The sequence below is a fragment of the Lacerta agilis genome, chromosome 17 (assembly GCF_009819535.1).
Source record: "Lacerta agilis isolate rLacAgi1 chromosome 17, rLacAgi1.pri, whole genome shotgun sequence".
Lineage (NCBI taxonomy): Eukaryota > Metazoa > Chordata > Lepidosauria > Squamata > Lacertidae > Lacerta > Lacerta agilis.
In genome coordinates, this window is record NC_046328.1 from 36,332,612 (window position 1) to 36,351,795 (window position 19,184).

A 19,184-nucleotide genomic window follows, 5' to 3' on the forward strand; every position below is an offset into this window, starting at 1 on the left:
TTGTTAATATGTTTTAGCAACAATAATTTAGGACATTTGAAAAGTTGAAATAACAGTTGACTGAAAACAGCTTAAAACGCGCTTCAGCTTTCTAAACATCTGCGTAAAGGTAAAGGGACCCCTGACCATTAGGTCCAGTTGTGGACAACTCTGGGGTTGCAGCGCTCATCTCGCTTTATTGGCCGAGGGAGCCGGCGTACAGCTTCCGGGTCATGTGGCCAGCATGACTAAGCTGCTTCTGGCGAACCAGAGCAGCGCACAGAAACGCCTTTACCTTCCCGCCGGAGTGGTACCTATTTATCTACTTGCACCTTGATGTGCTTTCGAACTGCTCAGTGTGAAAATTTGTACTGTACTTTTGAGGAAATCTCAGAATATTTGTGTACCTTAATATGCTTTGCACACAATTCCCCCCCCCCATACAAACATTTCGACAAACCATTTTCCATTATAGGTATTGTACTAAAAACAGGGGGTGTGTGGTTTAGAGCCCTGTATTGCAAAACTAGGAGAAGTGCAAATTTCGAAAGGTTGCTGTGTTGCACTCAGGGAACCACAAATCGGGGGGGGGGGGGGAAGGTTCATGTAAAATTGAGAATTGAGCCAAATTCTTCCCTTCCTAGTCCCTTAAGACAACCAGGGCTGCCCGTTTTCGACCGTGAGATACTGGGGAAAAAACCATCATTCTGTGCGCTAGTCTAGAGCATGGGTCGGCAAACTATGGGCCGCGGGCCGGATTAGGCCCAACTGCCTTCTAAATCTGCCCCACGGACGGTCCAGGAATCGCTGTGTGGATCGCCAGCGCACATGTTCTTTCCCTCTCCCTCCCTCTCCCTCACACGGCGGCGGCAGTGGCAGCGGCAGCGCCTCCTCCCTCCCTCCTCCTGGCTTCTCCCTGCCCTGCCTAGAGAAGGAAGGGGGCTGGACTTGGTTGGTTCTGCATCTCGAGCGGCTGCCATTTTAAGCAGCCCTTCTCCTGAGCCCTTTTGCGCGCCTCTCATTGTCCCTCCGCCGCCGTTCTCCCCCCCCAAAAAAAAATAGTCTGACCCCCCAAGTTCTGAGGGACAGTGGACCGGCGGCCCCCTGCTGAAAAAGTTTGAGGACCCCCGGTCTAGAGCAAGCGCATCTAACGTTCATTAATTTGCGCTGTCTCAACTGTTTCAACTTTGAAGGCCACCAGGTTGTGATGGTGAAGGTTAAATCCATGCAAATCGGAGAGCTTAAGAACTGTTCTTGTACGGGGTCCGCTAGGGTCACCAGGTGCAAAAATATGAGCCCTCCGCCTTGCTTGTTGCACAAGACCCACTTGTGAGAGAGCGTGAAGGAGTCTCTCTGTCTCTCCCTCGTCTGCTAGCTGCGGGGCAGCTCTGAGGGTTTGAGTAAAAGCGATTCCCGAACCCAGAACCCTTGGAACTCGGCGCCTGCACAAGATGCGAGCCAACTGTGCAAATGGCCCCCAGCCAGCATCCTTTCTGGGGAAGCGGGGCGCTTTTACGAACGAGGAATCTCTTGGAGCGGGCCGCCGGTCTCTCGCTGCCTCTCCCTCTTCCTGCCCGGTCTTCTCTTGTCTCCTGATCTGACAAAATCTTAGTGTCGAAACCTTGGGCAAGGGAGGGAAACCCCCGGGGAGCGCAGGAGGGGCGTCGGTGTGGGTGTCGGCGTGCCCCGCAGATCTCCAAGCCCGGGCTTGCCGGTGCCGTGTCTGGGCTGGCAGCGGGTTCCTCCTCTTCGCAGCCCCACAAGTCGCAACCTGAGGGGTGTGTTTCTTTCTCCGAGCGGAGAAGTCGAGCTTGAAATACAAGCCAAAGGCCTGCAGCTTCAGACCTTGGCGAGGAACCATGCAGGAAGACTTGCTCGTAGAAAATTTTGCCGGTTGCTGTCACCTTTGCCACTCTGCTCCCCAAATCCAGACCAATAACTGAACCCCCCCATCCACAGAAATAATAAGAATAAGAATTTATTCATACCCTGCCCCTCTGGCTGGGTTTCCCCAACCACTCTGGGCAGCTCCCAACAGATTAAAAACAAAATAAAATACCAAACATTAAAAACTTCCCTTCAGATGTCTTCTAAAAGTCAGATAGTTGTTTATTTCCTTGACATCTGATGGGAGGGAGTTCCACAGGGCAGGTGCCGCCACCAAGAAGGCCCTCTGCCTGGTTCCCTGTAACTTCGTTTCTCGCAGGTAGGGAACCATCAGTGATGAGTGATGGGGGTGGAGACGCTCCTTCAGGTATACTGGATCGAGGCCATTTAGGGCTTTAAAGGTCAGCACCAACACTTTGAATTGTGCTCGGAAATGTACTGGGAGCCAATGTTGGTCTTTCAGGACTCTTAAGATTCAGGGATGGCAGGGATCTTTGCCCCACAGGCTGGATCCAAAGACACGAAAAGCCTGCTGGATCAGGCCCAGGGCCCCTCTTGTCCAGCATCCTGATCTCACAGTGGCCAGCCAGATTCCTCTTCCTGGAATCCTGCAAACAGGGCATGAACACAACTCTCCCCAATTGGGATTCCATACCCCCCCCCCAACATTTCTCTGCTAAAAATGGAATGGGGGGGTGTCCTATTCCATCACGATCATTTTATCATTTATACCCTGCCCATCTGACTGGGTTCCCCCAGCCTCTCTGGGCACCTTCCAACATATATAAAAGCATAACAAAACATTAAGCATTCAAAAACTTCCCTATACAGGGCTGCCTTCAGACGTCTTCTTATAGTTACTTATCTTCTTGGCTCACAGGTCACATAACTCCATTTTTGTTGTTGTTGTTGTTTAGTTGTTTAGTCGTGTCCGACTCTTCGTCACCCCCTGGACCAAAAGCACGCCAGGCACTCATGTCTTCCACTGCCTCCCGCAGTTTGGCCAAACTCATGCCAGTCGCTTCGAGAACACTGTCCAACCATCTCATCCTCTGTCGTCCCCTTCTCCTTGTGCCCTCAATCTTTCCCAACATCAGGGTCTTTTCCAGTGAGTCTTCTCTTCTTGTGAGGTGGCCAAAGTACTGGAGCCTCAGCTTCAGGATCTGTCCTTCCAGTGAGCACTCAGGGCTGATTTCCTTCAGAATTGATAGGTTTGATCTTATTGCAGTCCATGGGACTCTCAAGAGTCTCCTCCAGCACCAGAATTCAAAAGCATCAATTCTTCGGCGATCAGCATAACTCCATACCCTCCAACATTTCTCCTATGAAAATAAGGACATCCTAAGGAAAGAGGAGACTCTTGAGAGTCCCATGGACTGCAAAAAGATCAAACTTATCCATCCTTAAAGAAATTAGCCCTGAGTGCTCACTGGAAGGACAGATCCTGAAGTTGAGGCTCCAGTACTTTGGCCACCTCATGAGAAGAGAAGACTCCCTGGAAAAGACACTGATGTTGGGAAAAATGGAGGGCACAAGGAGAAGGGGACGACAGAGGACGAGATGGTTGGACAGTGTTCTCGAAGCGACTATCATGAGTTTGGCCAAACTGTGGGAGGCAGTGGAAGACAGGAGTGCCTGGCGTGCTCTGGTCCATGGGGTCACAAAGAGTCGGACACGACTGAACAAGAACAAGGAAAAGCAGGACATTCCGGGATCCAACCAGAAACCGAGATGGCTTCTGTAAGTCTGGGACTGTCCCTTGGAGATTCTGAGATTCCCAGAAACTGGCATTCAACAACTCGCTCCCATCTTTATTTTCTTAACGAGAATCCTGGAGACCGCACCCCGCTCATGTCCCATGGTGGTGGGGGCTTGGCCTATTTTTCCTACAGGTGCTTTGGCACCCCCCCCCCCAGGAGAGGCTGGCTGTCGCACGTTGCCGTCGCTTTTGCACACTTAATTGCCAGTGTCACTAATAGATCCGCTCGCTGGAACTAATGAGCTCAGCCTGGGAAGGAGATGCGGTTGTAGGCCTGTTCCGCAGGGAGTGTGCCTCATCCTGTTATTTCCGGGTTGTGCTGGCCTCTGGGGGGGGGGGCTGGGGGGGTGCCTGTGCCACAGTCCTTTTCCTGGTCTTCAGCAGGTATTTGAGAGCATCTCCCCTCCCATCATCACACACACATATTTATTTATTCCAACACAAGAGGTAAAGGCAAAGGACCCCTGGACAGTTAAATCCAGTCAAAGGCGACTATGGGGTTGCGGCGCTCATCTCGCTTTCAGGCCGAGGGAACCGGCGTTTGTCCACGGACAGTTTTCCGGGTCATGTGGCCAGCAGGACTAAACCGCTACTGGCGCACGGAGGACCGTGACAAGTGCCAGAGCGCACAGAAACGCCGTTTACCTTCCCGCCGCAAGGGTACCTATTTATCTACTTGCACTGGCATGCTTTCAAACTGCTAGGTTGGCAGGAGGTGGGACAGAGCAACGGGAGCTCGATTTGGACCGCTGACCTTCCGATCAGCAAGCCCAACACAAGAAGTGCTTGCTGGATCAGGCCAGTCACTCAGTCAGGAGAGGTCCTTCAATTATTATTATTTTTGTTTTACCGACCCTGAACTTCAGAAAATTTGGCCACCTCACTGCTTGCTCCTATCTAAACATCCTTTCTAGACAATATAAAAAACGCAGGTCCCAGTTCCGATCCTTAGGGGACTCCCACTTTCTACTTCTCTCCATTCGGGAGAACTGCCTTTTGCTTCCTGCAACCGAACCAATTCCTGGCCCACAAAAGAACCTCTCCTCTTCTTCCTCGACTGCTAAGCTTGCAGAGGAACCTTTGGCGAGGTGCTCTGTCGAAAGATTTGGAAAGGGCAATAGTACAACCTGTCTTGATGGCACAATGTCTGCGTGGAAGTAAGTCTCACTGAGTTCAGTGGGGCTTCTTACCAGGAAACGGGTAGAGGAAACGAGGGATACCAATGTAAAGGAAGATTATTGTTAAACTGAAAATGAAAATAATATAGATAATAATATAAATAGATGGATCAATGAAAGGGCCTGTCACGAGGCAGTTCAGTGTCGGCCAGCAACATGGGCAGGGGCAGAGCCCCTTGTTCAGTCATATCAAGGCTCCTGTGGCAGGGAGTTCCACAGTTTAACTATTTTCTGCTTCCTGGTTGCAATTTTAAAACTTGTATTTGTGCTGTGGTTTGTTTCCCTATGACTCCAGGGTCTATGGTTTGCTGTAATTTTATGTCATATATTCCATATTTTATGTTTTTATGGGCTTATAGCCGCAATAAATTTGAATTTGAATTTGAATTTAACTATGATCTGCATGAAGACGTCCTTTCTTTCTGTCTATCCTGAATCTTCCAATCTTGATATTTCAGCTCTGACAATATTTTACCAGAGCATTTGAGGATTTGCTGCCGAGTTATTTTAATGTGTGGCAAGGAACGGCTTTTAGGGGCAGGTATTTTATTACTTGTGTTAATTTGCTTAGAGTTTCAGTTGTGCTTCCAAGCTCTATAGCTGCTCTGTCTTAAAAAAATAAAAGTGCTTAACTTAAAAGCACGAGTTACAGGTGGGTAGCCGTGTTGGTCTGCCATAGTCGAAACAAAATAGAAAATTCTTTCCAGTAGCACCTTAGAGACCAACTGAGTTTGTTCTTGGTATGAGCTTTCGTGTGCATGCACGAATCAGGAATCACAAGACAGAGAAACCAGTAGGAGAACACTTCAATCTCCCAGGACATTCTATAAAAGATCTCAAAGTAGCTGTTTTAATACAAAGAAATTTCAGAAATAGACTGGAAAGAGAAGTGGCTGAATTGCAACTAATCACCAAACTTAAAACCATGGAGAAACCTGGTCTGAACAAAGACATTGGATTCTTATCTCATTATACATAACAAAGCTATCTTTAGCCATCTCACCCCTTGCCTTTCCCTGCAAGACTAATTGCAGCCGTTAAGAGTCGTCAACAGGTTTTCCACACCTATCAGCTGATCACCCATTCCCACCACCCTTCTGAGTAATACCCCTCCCCACTCCCTCACTATATTTAAGGATCTGGTGACTTCTGTTTCAGTGTATCTGAAGAAGTGTGCATGCACACGAAAGCTCATACCAAGAACAAACTCAGTTGGTCTCTAAGGTGCTACTGGAAAGAATTTTCTATTTTGTTAAAAGCACGACTTTATGATTCGGAGTGATTGTGTTGGTGGTACATTCTGACTTTTACAGCGATGGGAAACCCTACGAAAGACGAATCGGGGATTCCACCCTCCAACTGGAACCAGTTAACAAAGCCATTGTGGTGAAGGGCTTAGGGTGTCGGAATAGGACCTGAGAGATCAGGGTTCAAATCCCCACATTCAGCCACCAAACTCCCTGGGTGACCCTGGGCTAATCGCTGCTTCTCTCAGCCTACCTCACAGGGTTGTTGTGACAATGAAACGGGGATGAGGGAGAACAATGTATGCCAACTATGAGCTCCTTGGGAGGCGGCGTATAAATGCAACAAATAGAAAAATAAAAAGCTGACGGATTGAATAAAACAAGCAAATAAATTTATTATCTGAGAGAGAGAGAGGGAGAGAGATCCACGGTTTGTTCTCTAGATCACAGCTGCCACCTCCTTCAAGAAACCCTCAGTTGATTAATTGCTGAAATTTTGCTTGTGACTAAAACAGCCTTCAAGGAAAACAAAAAAGCAGGCTTTGTACTATTTTTTTTAATTTGTTAAAAAAAGGTGGCATGTATTTTCCAGCAAGTACCATCTGCAGAGAAGTATTCCCTCCATATAACGAAGAAAAGCAAACGCTTCTTCTCGACTCCCATTCATCCTAAAGTCACAGAGCTGCAGGGGACCCTTTGAGGTCATCCATCCCAACCCACGACGAAAGTACGGGATCTTGCCAAAGAGTCCCGCAGACCCTGCTGGAAAAACCTCCCGGCAAAGGAGAGTCATGAGTCGGACAGTTCCACTGTCAAACAAATCATACCATTAGGTAGGGATGGAGTGGCTGACATTTTTCAAGCTGGGGGCCACATGGACCCATAGCGGAGGGCCATACCACTAAAAAGGGTAAATTATGTTTCTGTGTGGCCTTTTTTGTTTTAAGGATATGTTTTGTCAGCCTTGGAGGACCACCAAAAACCTTTAGGCATTGCAGAATCGCAGGAGATCCACAAAAGTGATTATACAGAAGTTCTACTCAGTGTAAACCCAATGAAATGAATGGATCTAAGCTAGCCGTGCCTATTAGTTGTAATGGGTCTACTCTGAGCAGGCCTAGCACTAGACATAAGGCCATATTGCTATGTGATGTTCCCTACTGGCAATGCATGAGGACTAGAAACCTCCTCAGTTCAAATGGCAGTGGATACTTACAAGGATCCCCAAGAACCCTTGAGAGCCGGTGCTGTGGGGATTTCTCGGCCCCGATATAGCAACACATTGGTCCCATCCAGCTCAGTATCACACAGACTGGCAGAGTAAACTGGCTGAAATTAATAGAGCTAAAACCTTCTCGCGTCACAGGAGCAGGGAATGAAACGAAGGGAGGAGATTAGCTAAGCCCTGCTCAGAGTAGACCCAGCGTAATTGGCGGATCCAAATTAAACAGGCCCAGCCATTTCAGTTAGTCTGCTCTAAGGTTGGATACAGCCCAGTTTCAGAATGAAAATTAAATTTTAAAATACTCCAAAATTGGGAGGCAGAAGCAGGGGGTGATCATATAAACGTTTTGGAAGCACAGTAGCGGACATGAGGAACAAGTAAAACAGATAATCACAAATTGGGGGGTGGGTCCTGGGGGGGGGGACCTGTTGGACTGTACGCCGCCCGTGTGCTACAAGTCAGCCACCCTTTGTGCGATTTTCTCCAAGGCAGAGGCCTGCAGGTATGGACTACAACTCCCATCAGCCAGCAGTTCTGCATGTGCTCGCTGTGGCTGATGGGAGTTGTAGTCCCAAACATCTGCCCAACATCCAGTTTGCAGAAGGCTGAGTTTGGATGTTTCACCCGATCTTCAGCTGAAATCTCATCTCACCTGCTGTCCAGATACAGGCCTCTCCGTCTGTTTTACTCAAGGCTGGCGGGACCCCCGGCTCTACAGATGCTGCTGAACTACAACTCCCATCATCCTTGACCATTGGCCAAGACAGCTGGGGTTTATGGGAGCTGAAAAATGTCTACAGGACCAAATTTCCCCCCAGCAGTGGTTGCTTATCAGGTTTATTGGTTTAATTGAATTGTTCTGTCCCACATGTTGTTTGGGGTGGCGGTGGTTTTATATACATACTGTATAAGGAAACTGTCACCATATTTTTCACTCCATAAGACGCACTTTTTCCCTCCTGAAAAGTAAGGGGAAATATCTGTGCGTCTTATGGAGAGAATGGTGGTCACTAGAGCTGAATTGCCCAGGGGCCAAAAGAGGATCATGCTTTTTATTTTACAAAGAGAAAAGGGGGTGTTGAAAGGACCCCGCTCAGCAGCTGATCAGCAAGAGATCGGGAGAGAGATCAGAGTCCCAGCTCCCTTTCAGCCCCACCCTCCTTTGTTGAATGTGCTGCAGAGGGAGGTTGTTTGTTTCCCCAGCAACATGTGACTGGCTGATTAGATTATCTGTCTGGAAACTGTAGAAAAGGCTCCCTTTCCTTTAGAAGCTGCAGAAATGTGAGTTGAACCCCATAAAAACGGGGCTTTTCCTCTTTGCTTTTCCCCCTTTGCAAAAGAATCTTTGCTTTTCCCCCTTTGCAAAAAAAAGCTGCATAACTTTCAGCTGATCCTCAAAAAACCAGGGCTTTTCCCTTTGCAAAAAAAGCTGCAAAACTTTTAGCTGATCCTCAAAAAAACAGGGCTTTTAGAAGAGTAAAACCAGAAAAATATTTTTGCCCTTGTTTCCTCCTCCAAAAATGAGGTGCGCCCTATGGTCCGGTGCGCCCTATGGAGTGAAAAATACGGTATATTGTATTTGATGTTACATTCTGGTCAACCTTGTTTGCCTTGAGCAGCACTTGGTGGAACAGGCGGGAGGCAGATTTACTAAACAAGTCGCTAGTCCTCAGGCTCCTTATTTGGCTACTGAGAGACAGACAAGGTTTGACTCCGCTCACACCATTAGACATCGAGTGAATGTCCTTTCCACTCAAGGGAATTGTGAGGGTGGCCCAGGCCCATCCAACCCAAAACGAGACCCTGGTAGGAGAGATAGAATCATCCAGGAATTGGAAAGGACCCCTGAGGGTCATCTAGTCCAACCCCCTGCGACGCAGGAATCTCAACTAAACATCCACGACTAGGGTTGCCACATTTAAAAAAGTAAAATTCCTGACACCCCCTAGTTGTTGAGCTTTTTGGGGGAAACCTCACCCCCAAAATAGCGCTTTTAAGATTTAGGAGCTGTTTCTGCTGCTTTTTCCATTGTGTTGCCACACACCCGAGTTTCCCCTGACATTTTGGCAACATATCCACACACACACACACACCCCGACAGCATCCAATCTCTGCTTTAAAACCTTCCATGTAGTAGAGTCTGCAACTGACCAAGGGGACGCTTAAATGTGTTGAATAGTTGTCTAAAGTCATTTTGAGGCCCTGAACTGTTCCAAGAATTTGAGCTTCCTTAGCCTCATTTCTGGATGGGTGGAAGGCAGGCAACAGTTGTTGTTGTTGTTTTTTAAAAAAATATTTATTAAATTTTTGACATAACAAAAAAACAAGATGACAACATAAAAACTACAATAACAACAGCATTAACAAAAAAAACAAAAAACACAACAAAATAACAACTTATTACTTCTATAAAAAATAATTCGATTTTCCCTCACATCTTATTAGGACTTCCTCCTATCTCCTTCTCCTGCGTCCCTTGTGAATACCTTTTTCGTAACTTCCAAAACCTATGCAATTCTAATCTATTTTCTAAAAACAACTTATCCATTTATATCTCTTATCACTTAACTTATATTCTATCCTTATCTAATTAATTAAATCTATCTCTTTTCCTATCATATCATCTTATATCAAATACAACTAACTTCTAATCTACAGCCTATCTTATCCTCAAAATATATCTAAATTTCAATCTTACAATGCCCTTTTAAATACATTTTAAATTTTCCCCATTCTTTCTCCACCGCGTTGTCTCTCTGGTCACGGATTTCCCCGGTCATTTCTGCGAGCTCCATATAGTCCATCATTTTCATCTGCCATTCTTCAATCGTTGGTAATTCCTCTGTCTTCCAGTTCTTAGCTATCAAAACTCTAGCTGCTGTTGTGGCATACAAAAACAAGTTCCTATCAGGAAGGCAGGCAACAGTTACTGGAAGATGCAGGAATTGCACTCGGCCCATGCTCAGAGGCACACTGTGGGTCAGCTATGGGAAAGAGCTATCTTGGGGGGGGGGGAGTGCTGCAGGACCCAGAAAGGCGTTTAAGAAGAAAACAAATTGATTCTTCAGCTTCTGTTGACCTGTTTTATTTGACAATTGCTCTTCTTAACCATGGGTAGGCAAATTAAGGCCCAGGGTCCGGATCCGGCCCAAACGCCTTCTAAATCCGGACGGTCCGGTAATCAGCGTGTTTCTGCAGGAGTAGAATGTGTGCTTTTATTTAAAATGAATCTCTGGGTTTTGTGGGGCATAGGAATTCGTTCATTCCCCCCCCCCCTTCAAAATATAGTCTGGCCCCCCACTGGCTCCCTGCTGAAAAAGTTTGCTGACCCCTGGACACACAGTGTTGCTTGTGAAATTAGGAAGAGACCACAAGGGGCATCTAGCTCAGCCCCTTCCAATGCAGGAATCCTTTTGCCCAACTTGGGACTCGAACCCACGACCCTGAGATTGAGAGTCTCATCCTCTACCAGCGGAACGATCCTGCCGCTGTTTTAGAATGTTTTCAAATAGGAACCTAGGAAGCTGCTTTATCCTGCGTGGGACCATGTTCCATCTAGCTCCGTATTGTTGACACTGACCGGCAGCAGCTCTCCAGGGTTTCAGACGGGGGACATTCCCAACCCTACCTGAAGATGCGAAGGGAACAGGGAATGTCTGCATGCAGAGCAGCTGTTCCACCCCTGAACCACAGCACTGCTCTTTAAAATGAAGTTAAGATTCCAGTCCTCATTGTTCCGCAGATCGGCATGATTCTACAAAAAAGCTTTTAACACGGGAAAGGCTGGCCTAGGAATTAAATCCTGCACGGATGTTCAGTCCTGCAACACGCCCCCCAATACATACCCTCCTTCCTTTTTCAGCTCCTTTACTTCTCCAACCACAACGTCTGAACTCTACAAACGCTGAAGTCTCACCGATTTACCCCAGCGCAACTTTGCCACCCCAAGCCAGATCCGCCCCGCCCTCCAACCCCAACGGGTCTACTCCGAGCAGGGCTCCCCCCCCCTTGCAATAGCAAAGTGCTGAGTTGGTTTTCCCCCCCCCCTTCTATTCCTTGTCCTTCTCCTCTCCCTCACCGCCCTGGTATCCGGAGGAACCTGAAGGTCACCCGGACCCCCTTGCTCCCCGTGCCCAGGTCCTGTCTCCTGCCGCCGGAGGCCCCGATCCCGGAGGCTTTCGCGGCGGCCGCGGCGGGAGGCGAAGGCGGGCCTGGCCGGGCCGGGCGAGGCGAGGCGGAGCTGCGCGCAAGGGCGCCCGGCGCAGATTGGCGCGCCCTGCTGCAAGGGGCGGGCCGGCCTGCGCTGGGGCGTTGAGTTACGAGCCTGTGCCTTGCCAGGGGCTTTGTTTGTAAGCTTTCTCGCCGTCTCTCCACCTCTTTTTTTCCCCCTCTCTCCCCCCACCCCTGCCTTATGCCTTTCCTTCCTCCAGCTCAGCCATCGGAGCTCCATGCAAGGCATCTAATTCTTTAAGTCCTCTCCAGGCGCGCAGAGAATCTTGCACCAGATTGATCCTTATTATTTTTTTGTACTGGCTCTGCCTTTTCAGAACCACTCTCTTTCTTCCCTCCCCTCGGACGGTTCGCCCCATCCCTCCTCCTCTGCAGAGGCGAGAAAAGGAGCTCCTGGATTCCCAAGGTAAGGCAACATCTCTCTCCGGCTTTCTTTCTTTCGGGGAGGGGGGGGGGCTGGCATTTATTTGGCGAGGATGCGCTTCCGCCAAGCGCGCTCTGGCGATGGTCTTTTCGCGGCGGCGGCGGCTGGCGCGCTGGGTGGCGTTCATCTAGTCACCCCTAAAAGAAAAAACTCAACCCCCCCCCCTGTTCAACCTTCCTAAAATACAACAAACCATTCTCCTGTAGCCCCCAAACCAGCGCGCGCCCTCTCTCTTTGCGCTTCAGTTCCGATCCACTCCGAGGATCGCGAAACAGAACCCCCCTCAGTTTCAACTTTAGAAGCTGGTCGATTTCATTGCCCACCCTCCCACCCCCCTTTAAAATAAATAAATAAACGCGCGCACATTTTTTTTTAAAAAAAATAATAATAATAATTTGCATTAGATGTTTTAACAAGAAGAGGAACAAGCGTCACTTTTTCAAAGGAAAAAAAGAGAAACCCATAAAAAAACCATCAGAGCTCAATTGCAGTGTCCGTAATAGTAATCAATAACTGGTTGGGTGTTAAGCCAAAATCGCATACAAAATCGTAAAGGAATAACACACGAATTTATAGTGCGTTCCATTTGCGTTTCTGTGTTAATATTCTGTTTGCACGACTCCTTCGCCCAGCTTGCGCCACTGTTTGGACCCAAAGCGCCTCTAAGTCAATTTTCCTGGTCAATTTCGCCCAGAAAGCTGCTGACGGCGAAATTATACCTGGTGAACTTCCAGTCCTGTTGCTTGGGCTTTCGGCTCCGTTGTTGCTCTTGGCTTGGAAACTTCTCCTCCGAGAAAGGCAGGGAGGAGGAAGTGGCGGTGGTTACGGGCAGGAGCTGGGATCCTCGAATTATATCTCTTGTCTTGGGTGACTTCGGTTTACTTTCAAGGGATCAAGCCACAAGCTTGTTTTCCAGTCGGGCTCTCTTTTCCTCCCCAAATAATCAGGCTATTATTTTGGTGTGTGTGTGTGTGTGCGCTTAAGGGGGCAAGCAACACAGAGAGAAGAAGTGTGTGTTGTGTGTGTGTGTTTGGAGTTGGCTGGAGTTCCAGGACTCCCATCCTGCGGCCAAAAAAACTCTTGTTTTGAAACAATTTAGTGAAGCCAAAACTCACACAGCTGGAGAATTGTAACTGAGCTCCCTTCGTAGTCGGAGAGTGGAAAGGGGGGGGGGGGAAGCAGCCAGAGGAGCCAGCTCTGAAACTCTTTTTGTGGCATTGATCTTGGACAAAGTAGGCTCAGCTGACTTCTGGGACTGCCAGGATTCCAAAAAAAAGTGGGGGGGGGGGAGAGACAAAGGGTTGAATCCAATTCTAGCCCTACTCAGAGTAGACCTTTTTGCAGTAAATAGACTTGGCAAAATTTGGCTCGTCTTTTGTTTGTAAATGCTTAGATGCGGTTGGGGTTGTTTTTTTTAAAAATGCAATGGAGCGGTATATAAATGTTGTGGAACGAAATGAGTTTTAATTTTGATGGGTGTTCCCTGAGTTGAGTTGAAGAATCTGGATCAGGAGAAAGGGTGGGGGTGGGGGGCTTCTCCAGCCTCCTGTTCTCCCAGTGGCCAACCAGATGATGATGATGATGATGATGATAAATAAATTTTTATTTCTACCCCTCCCATCTGGCTGGGTTTCCCCAGCCACTCTGGGCGGCTTTCGACAGAACATTAAAAACAAAATAAAACTTCAAATATTGAAAGCATCCCTAAGCAGGGCTGCCTTCAGATGTCTTCTAAAAACTTCTAAAATATGCCTCAATGGGAAGCCCCCCAGCTGGACCTAACTTCAAGAGAACTCTCTCCCCCTCCTGTGATTTGCAGCACCTGGTAGGACTCAGAAATTCTTGAAATCATGGAGAGCTGCTGCCGGTCAGTGCAGGCAATGCTAAGCTAGATGGACTCTGTAGAAGGCAGCTCCCGGTGTTCCTGGCAGTAAGGCGGGAAAGACCTTTGGAGGATATGAGTTGCTGGGATTCACCAGTGGGGAGGGTGCTGCTCTCGCACTCAGGTCCTGCTTGTGCGGTTCCTATTGCAGGGGGTTGGACTAGATGACCATTGGCACCCCTTCCAACTCTACGATTCTGTGGGCATCTGCTTGGCCGCTGGGAGGACAGGCTGCTGGAGGAGGGCCCCCCTCCTTTACCTGTTCCTGATAATGGGCTGTTTTGATGTGCACAAACCTTGCCAAACTGTGTGCGGGGCTGAATTCTGAGCACGCCCTCATTAGGATTTGTCTTCTGAGCTGGAGATTCCCATCCCTTCCAGAACCCCATCCATTCACACCTGGTCCTTGCGACAGAGATGGCAACTGAGGGCTGAGATGGTGTTTTAATTCCAGGTGGGGAGGGTGGAATACACGAAGATGGGCCTACCCTGTGGGAATGATGCAGAGATTGCTAAACTGCCCCAAGGATGGGGAGGCACCTGTGGCTTGGTCCTCCAGATGTTGTCGTATTCCAACCCCCCACCATCATCCCTGAGCCAGCTCAACATCTGTACAGCCAGTGATGCTCCCCGTGTTAAATGAGGTGAAACTCGAAAAATTAGAATATCGTGGAAAGGTTCATTTCTTTCAGTAATTCAACTTACCGTAAAAGGTGAAACTAACATATGAGATAGACCCATGACATGCAAAGTGAGAAGATATGTCAAGCCTTTATTTGTTATAATTCTGATGATTCTGGTGTACAGCTGATGAGAACCCCAAATTAACAATCTCAACTTTGGGGTTTTCATCATCTGAATGCCAAAATCATCACAATTATAACAAATAAAGGCTGGACATATCTCACTTTGCATGTCATGAGTCTATCTCATATATTAAACTCCAGTAGCTATTGCAAACAATTGCTTACATAAATGAACTTTTCCACGATATTCTAATTTTTCGAGTTTCATATGTAGTTGTAGCTTTCCAGAAACTTTGCTCCTGAGGAATAATAGTAGTGTATACCTGAAGGAGCGTCTCCACACCCATCGTTCAGCCTGGACACTGAGGTCCAGCTCCGAGGGTCTTCTGGCAGTTCCCTCATTGCGAGAAGTGAGGTTACAGGGAACCAGGCAGAGGGCCTTCTCGGTGGTGGCACCTGCCCTGTGGAACGCCCTCCCAGCAGATGCCAAGGAAAGAAACAACTAAGTATCAGACTTTTAGAAGAAATCTGAAGGCAGCCCTGTTTAGGGAAGTTTTTAATGTTTGATCTTTTATCATGTTTTTAATGTTCTGTTGGGAGCCACACAGATAGGCGGGGTATAAATCATAAATTCTGTTGATGGTGATGTTATAAGTCAGCATGGGGCTTGCTTTGAACTTTAGTTAGAACCCAGTTCCCAGCAGAGCATTCAGCTCCAGAAATACAGGAAATGCCACCCAAGGCAGTGTCTCTGAGCACGGGCAGAGTGTCTTTTTTGTGGCAACTTCTGGAAAGGTTTGTAAGATCATATCAGCAGGTGGTTTTGTGATTTTTTGTGTGTGTCAGATTTGCACTCTCTTAATTGTCAGAGAAGTTATAAACTGGGTGGGTGTTTGTGTCCATGGGCAGTTATGGGAGAAATGGGGGAGTGGTCTCGCCCCTTTGGCAGGGGGTGCAATCACAGGCCTAGCCCCCCCCCCCAGGACTGGTCGGAATACCTAGTGGTTGTCTCCAAATAAGTTTCACTCTAAGTAGACCCATTGAAATGAAGGAACCTAAATTGGTGATGCGCATTGATTTTGATGGGCCTGTTTCAGTGGTTCCCAGAGAGATCTGTCCTGCCTTGTGGGGGGTGGGGGATAATTTAGGGGGGCGCTCAGAGGCAGAGGGACTGGAAGTGGTCATTCAAGTCTCCTGCTATGTGACTTTAAACCAGACATAGGAGAAACTGGTATTTCTCCATCAAGTCCAACCATCGCATTAAGACTTTACCGCTCATTGAAGTACAGCAGTTGCTAAATGTGACATGGAAGATTCCTGCTAAAAGACTACCAGACTTTGAGAAGCTGATGGCACTGGATCGAATTCATCCGTTCTGTTGAACTTAGCTAAAAAGTTTTAATTGGGTTTTGAACAAATGTGCAGTTAATTGTTCTGAATTTCATTGTGTTGTTATCTTCCCTAGTGAGTTGTGCAAACTGCTATTCCGAATTATTATTACTTAATTAAACTTGTACATTGCTTAAACTTGCCCAAGGCAGCCCAAAGCAACATGCAACAAATTATGTTTTTAATAGGGTAGGGGGCCTCGGGGATGAGTTTATGGCACCAAGGGGGCAGTGGCCCCCAAAAGCTGGGGAGCCACTGGACTTTTCTGAGTAGGACTAGCCTTGCCTGCAGCTCCTGGGTCCCTCCATTGCCTCTGCCACAGACCTCATCACAGGCTCTTGTGCATAGGGAAATAAAACAGGGACTTCTCTGTGGTGGCCTCCCGTGGCTTTGCAGTATCTTCCCTAGAAAGGAGGAAAGTGTGTGGGCCTCCTCTGCATGGGCGTTCAGGAGAACTCTAAAGGCTTTTTTGTTGTTGTTGTTCTGTTCCACATTTTGTGGTTCTGCTTTTTTAATAACTTGTTTTACTGGTTGTTGACGGGCGATGAGATTCTTGAACTCAGGGTTGTGAGTTTGAGCCCCATGTTGGGCAAAAGATTCCAGCACCGCAGGGGGTTGGACTAAATGATCCTTGTGGCCCCTTACAATTCTAGGATTCTACGGAGCTGTTTTGTTACTTTACTGAGATTTTAAGAGCTTTGGAGGGGGGGCACTGTGCTGTTGTTTTTATTGATTCAAGTTGTCTGTTGTCTCTTCATCTTAAATCTTGGCGGTGTGGACACCCTGGAAAGTGTGTTTGGGGGCTTGGTAGTACATGTTTGTTTTTCATCTGTTGAGCAAATGCATTGAAACAGCGCAGGCCTACCTCGCAGGGGTGTTTCTGTAAGGCTGTCGATGGGAATAAGAGAGTGTTCTGCATGTTTGATAGAGCGGTACATAAACTCGAATATTTTTATGCTTGAAAGTGAATTCCTCAAGGAGCACCAAGTTCTGGTTTTGATTTTTTATAAAAGGTTAATAGAGAACCTGGAGGAGACTCTTGAGAGTCCCATGGACTGCAAGAAAATCAAACCTATCCATTCTCAAAGATATCAGCCCTGAGTGCTCATTAGAAGGACGGATCCTGAAGTTGAGGCTCCAGTACTTTGGCCACCTCATGAGACTCCCTAGAAAAGACCCTGATGTTGGGAAAGATGGAGGGCACAAGGAGAAGGGGACGACAGAGGATGAGATGGTTGGACAGTGTTCTCGAAGCGACTGGCATGAGTTTGGCCAAACTGCGAGAGGCAGTGAAGGATAGGCGTGCCTGTCGTGCTCTGGTCCATGAGGTCACGAAGAGTCGGACACGACTGAACGACTGAACAACAACAACAACAACAACAATAGAGAACCAGCCCCTTTTGTAAGTGTTCACTTTCAAAATATTTCCTCCAAATAACCAGAGTCCACACTCCAGCCATACAACAACCCTGCAGGGTAGTTTAGGCTGGGAGACTGTGATTTTCACCCAAGGGGATTTACATTGGTCTCCAACGAAGTTCTATTCAGAGAAGACCCATTGACTAACATGACGAACTTAGATCCATCCGTATCAATAGGTTCACTCTAAGCAGAACTTGGTTGGAAACCACCCATTGAAATCAACGTTCCCAAGAGTTACACCTTTGATTATTTAAGTGGGTCACCTCTGAGTAGGGCCATTGTGATGGCCTCCAGAGAGGTTTTCTTGCAAACCGCTTAGAGGTTTTCTTACAATCAAGCAGCCCCGAAATTTTGTTAAGTAAATAAAACTCAAAGCTCTCGCCTTCTGCTCTAGTAAACTATGGTAATCCATAAAGCTTCACTTTTACTTAGTTATTTTAATCAGGGGTTCATAGAGTCGTAGAAATGTAGAGTTGGAAGGGGCCATGAGGGTCATGTCCAAAGTCCGTTTCGGGGGCCTAATCTGGCCCGCCAGTCGGTTTCATCCGGCCACTGTGGCAGTTGATTTCCTGGGGTAAAATCCTAAAAAAAGCTGAACAACTTCAATCCTAAAAAAATCCTTAAAAATCCAACTTTGGTCGGCCCTCACGGCCCTTCACTTCATCAAATCTGGCCCTCTTTGGGGAAAAAATGGACCCCATTGCTAGTCCAACCCACTGCGAGGAGGAATCTTTTGGCCAACATGAGGCTTGCCAGGACCCTGAGATTAAGAGTCTCGTGCTCTGCCAACTTTAGCCGTATTTTGAGAGCTGTATTTTGCCAGGGGAGGGGTCCCAGTTCCAGGCGGTTAACCTCCAGTTTCTCTCCTTCCTCCAGGGGTGGGTTGGGGGTGCCAAGTGGAAGTAGGGGGTGCAATGACGAAGAGTGCAGTTTGATCTGGATGCTTGCACACTTTCCCACCAGTTTAGTTGCCCTCCAAAGAAATCCTGTGGGTGAAGCTTTCCCCTTGAACAGAGCCCCTCGCGAGCAAAACCGCACCTGTTGAATTTCGTCTGCTTAAAGCGGAGGAGGATTGCTAGGCGAGGGTCAGCTCATTACGAATAAAAAAAAAACGAGGCACCGCTCCCCTAAGTCGCTTCCTATGCCTATCGATCTATCTTGCTATATACATAAAAACGGAAGGCTGTCGTCGCGCAACCCCCATTGGAGGATATGCAGTGCTGCCTGCATCACAGCCCCAGGTTTGCATGAAGCAATGGGGTGGGGAAGGTGGGAAGCAAGCTTAGGGAATTGCATGGGGTGGGAAGGGGAAACTCTGGGGGTTAATGGGGTGAGGGAATGGCAGGACGCCTGGTGAGCAGATCGAACGAGGGCACAGCCCCCTACACACACACACAACCCACACATACACACAATTTTTACGGGCAAGTTTTGTGAAAACATCCCTCCGTTTCCTGCTAGCAAAGTGCTCGGAAAAGCTAGCTGGAAAGTTGTTGTTGTTGTTGTTTTAAAAAAAATCCTATTTGTCGTCCATTTTCTCCCCTAGCCTGCCTTAGCCGTAGTTTTTAAAGCAGGAACGATGACCCCATAGCCCCCTAAAGGAGGTTGCTGGACCTCCCAACTGCCCACTGAGCATGCTGGCCATAGGCTCCCCCGCCCCACCTCCCAGTTTAAAAAGTTTTAAAAGGTTACTTAAGGAAGCTTTCCCCTGGAATGTTTCTTTGCAGGGATTTGGGCGAGTGGGGAATTTAATCGCCTCGGTTTCTGCAGAGCATTGCAGGGGGGGCGGGGGAGAAGAGACTGTTGCTCCTCACTT

General features: G+C 47.8%; 1 protein-coding gene across 1 annotated transcript in view; it reads left to right on the forward strand.

The window, feature by feature from the left end:
- Nucleotides 1–11,546: 11,546 nt before the first annotated feature.
- SEMA6C (semaphorin 6C) overlaps nt 11,547–19,184 on the forward strand; it is a 112,242-nt gene continuing 104,604 nt past the window's right edge. The window contains 1 exon segment of the mRNA XM_033174609.1: nt 11,547–11,911. The gene's annotated coding sequence lies outside the window, so the exon portion shown is untranslated.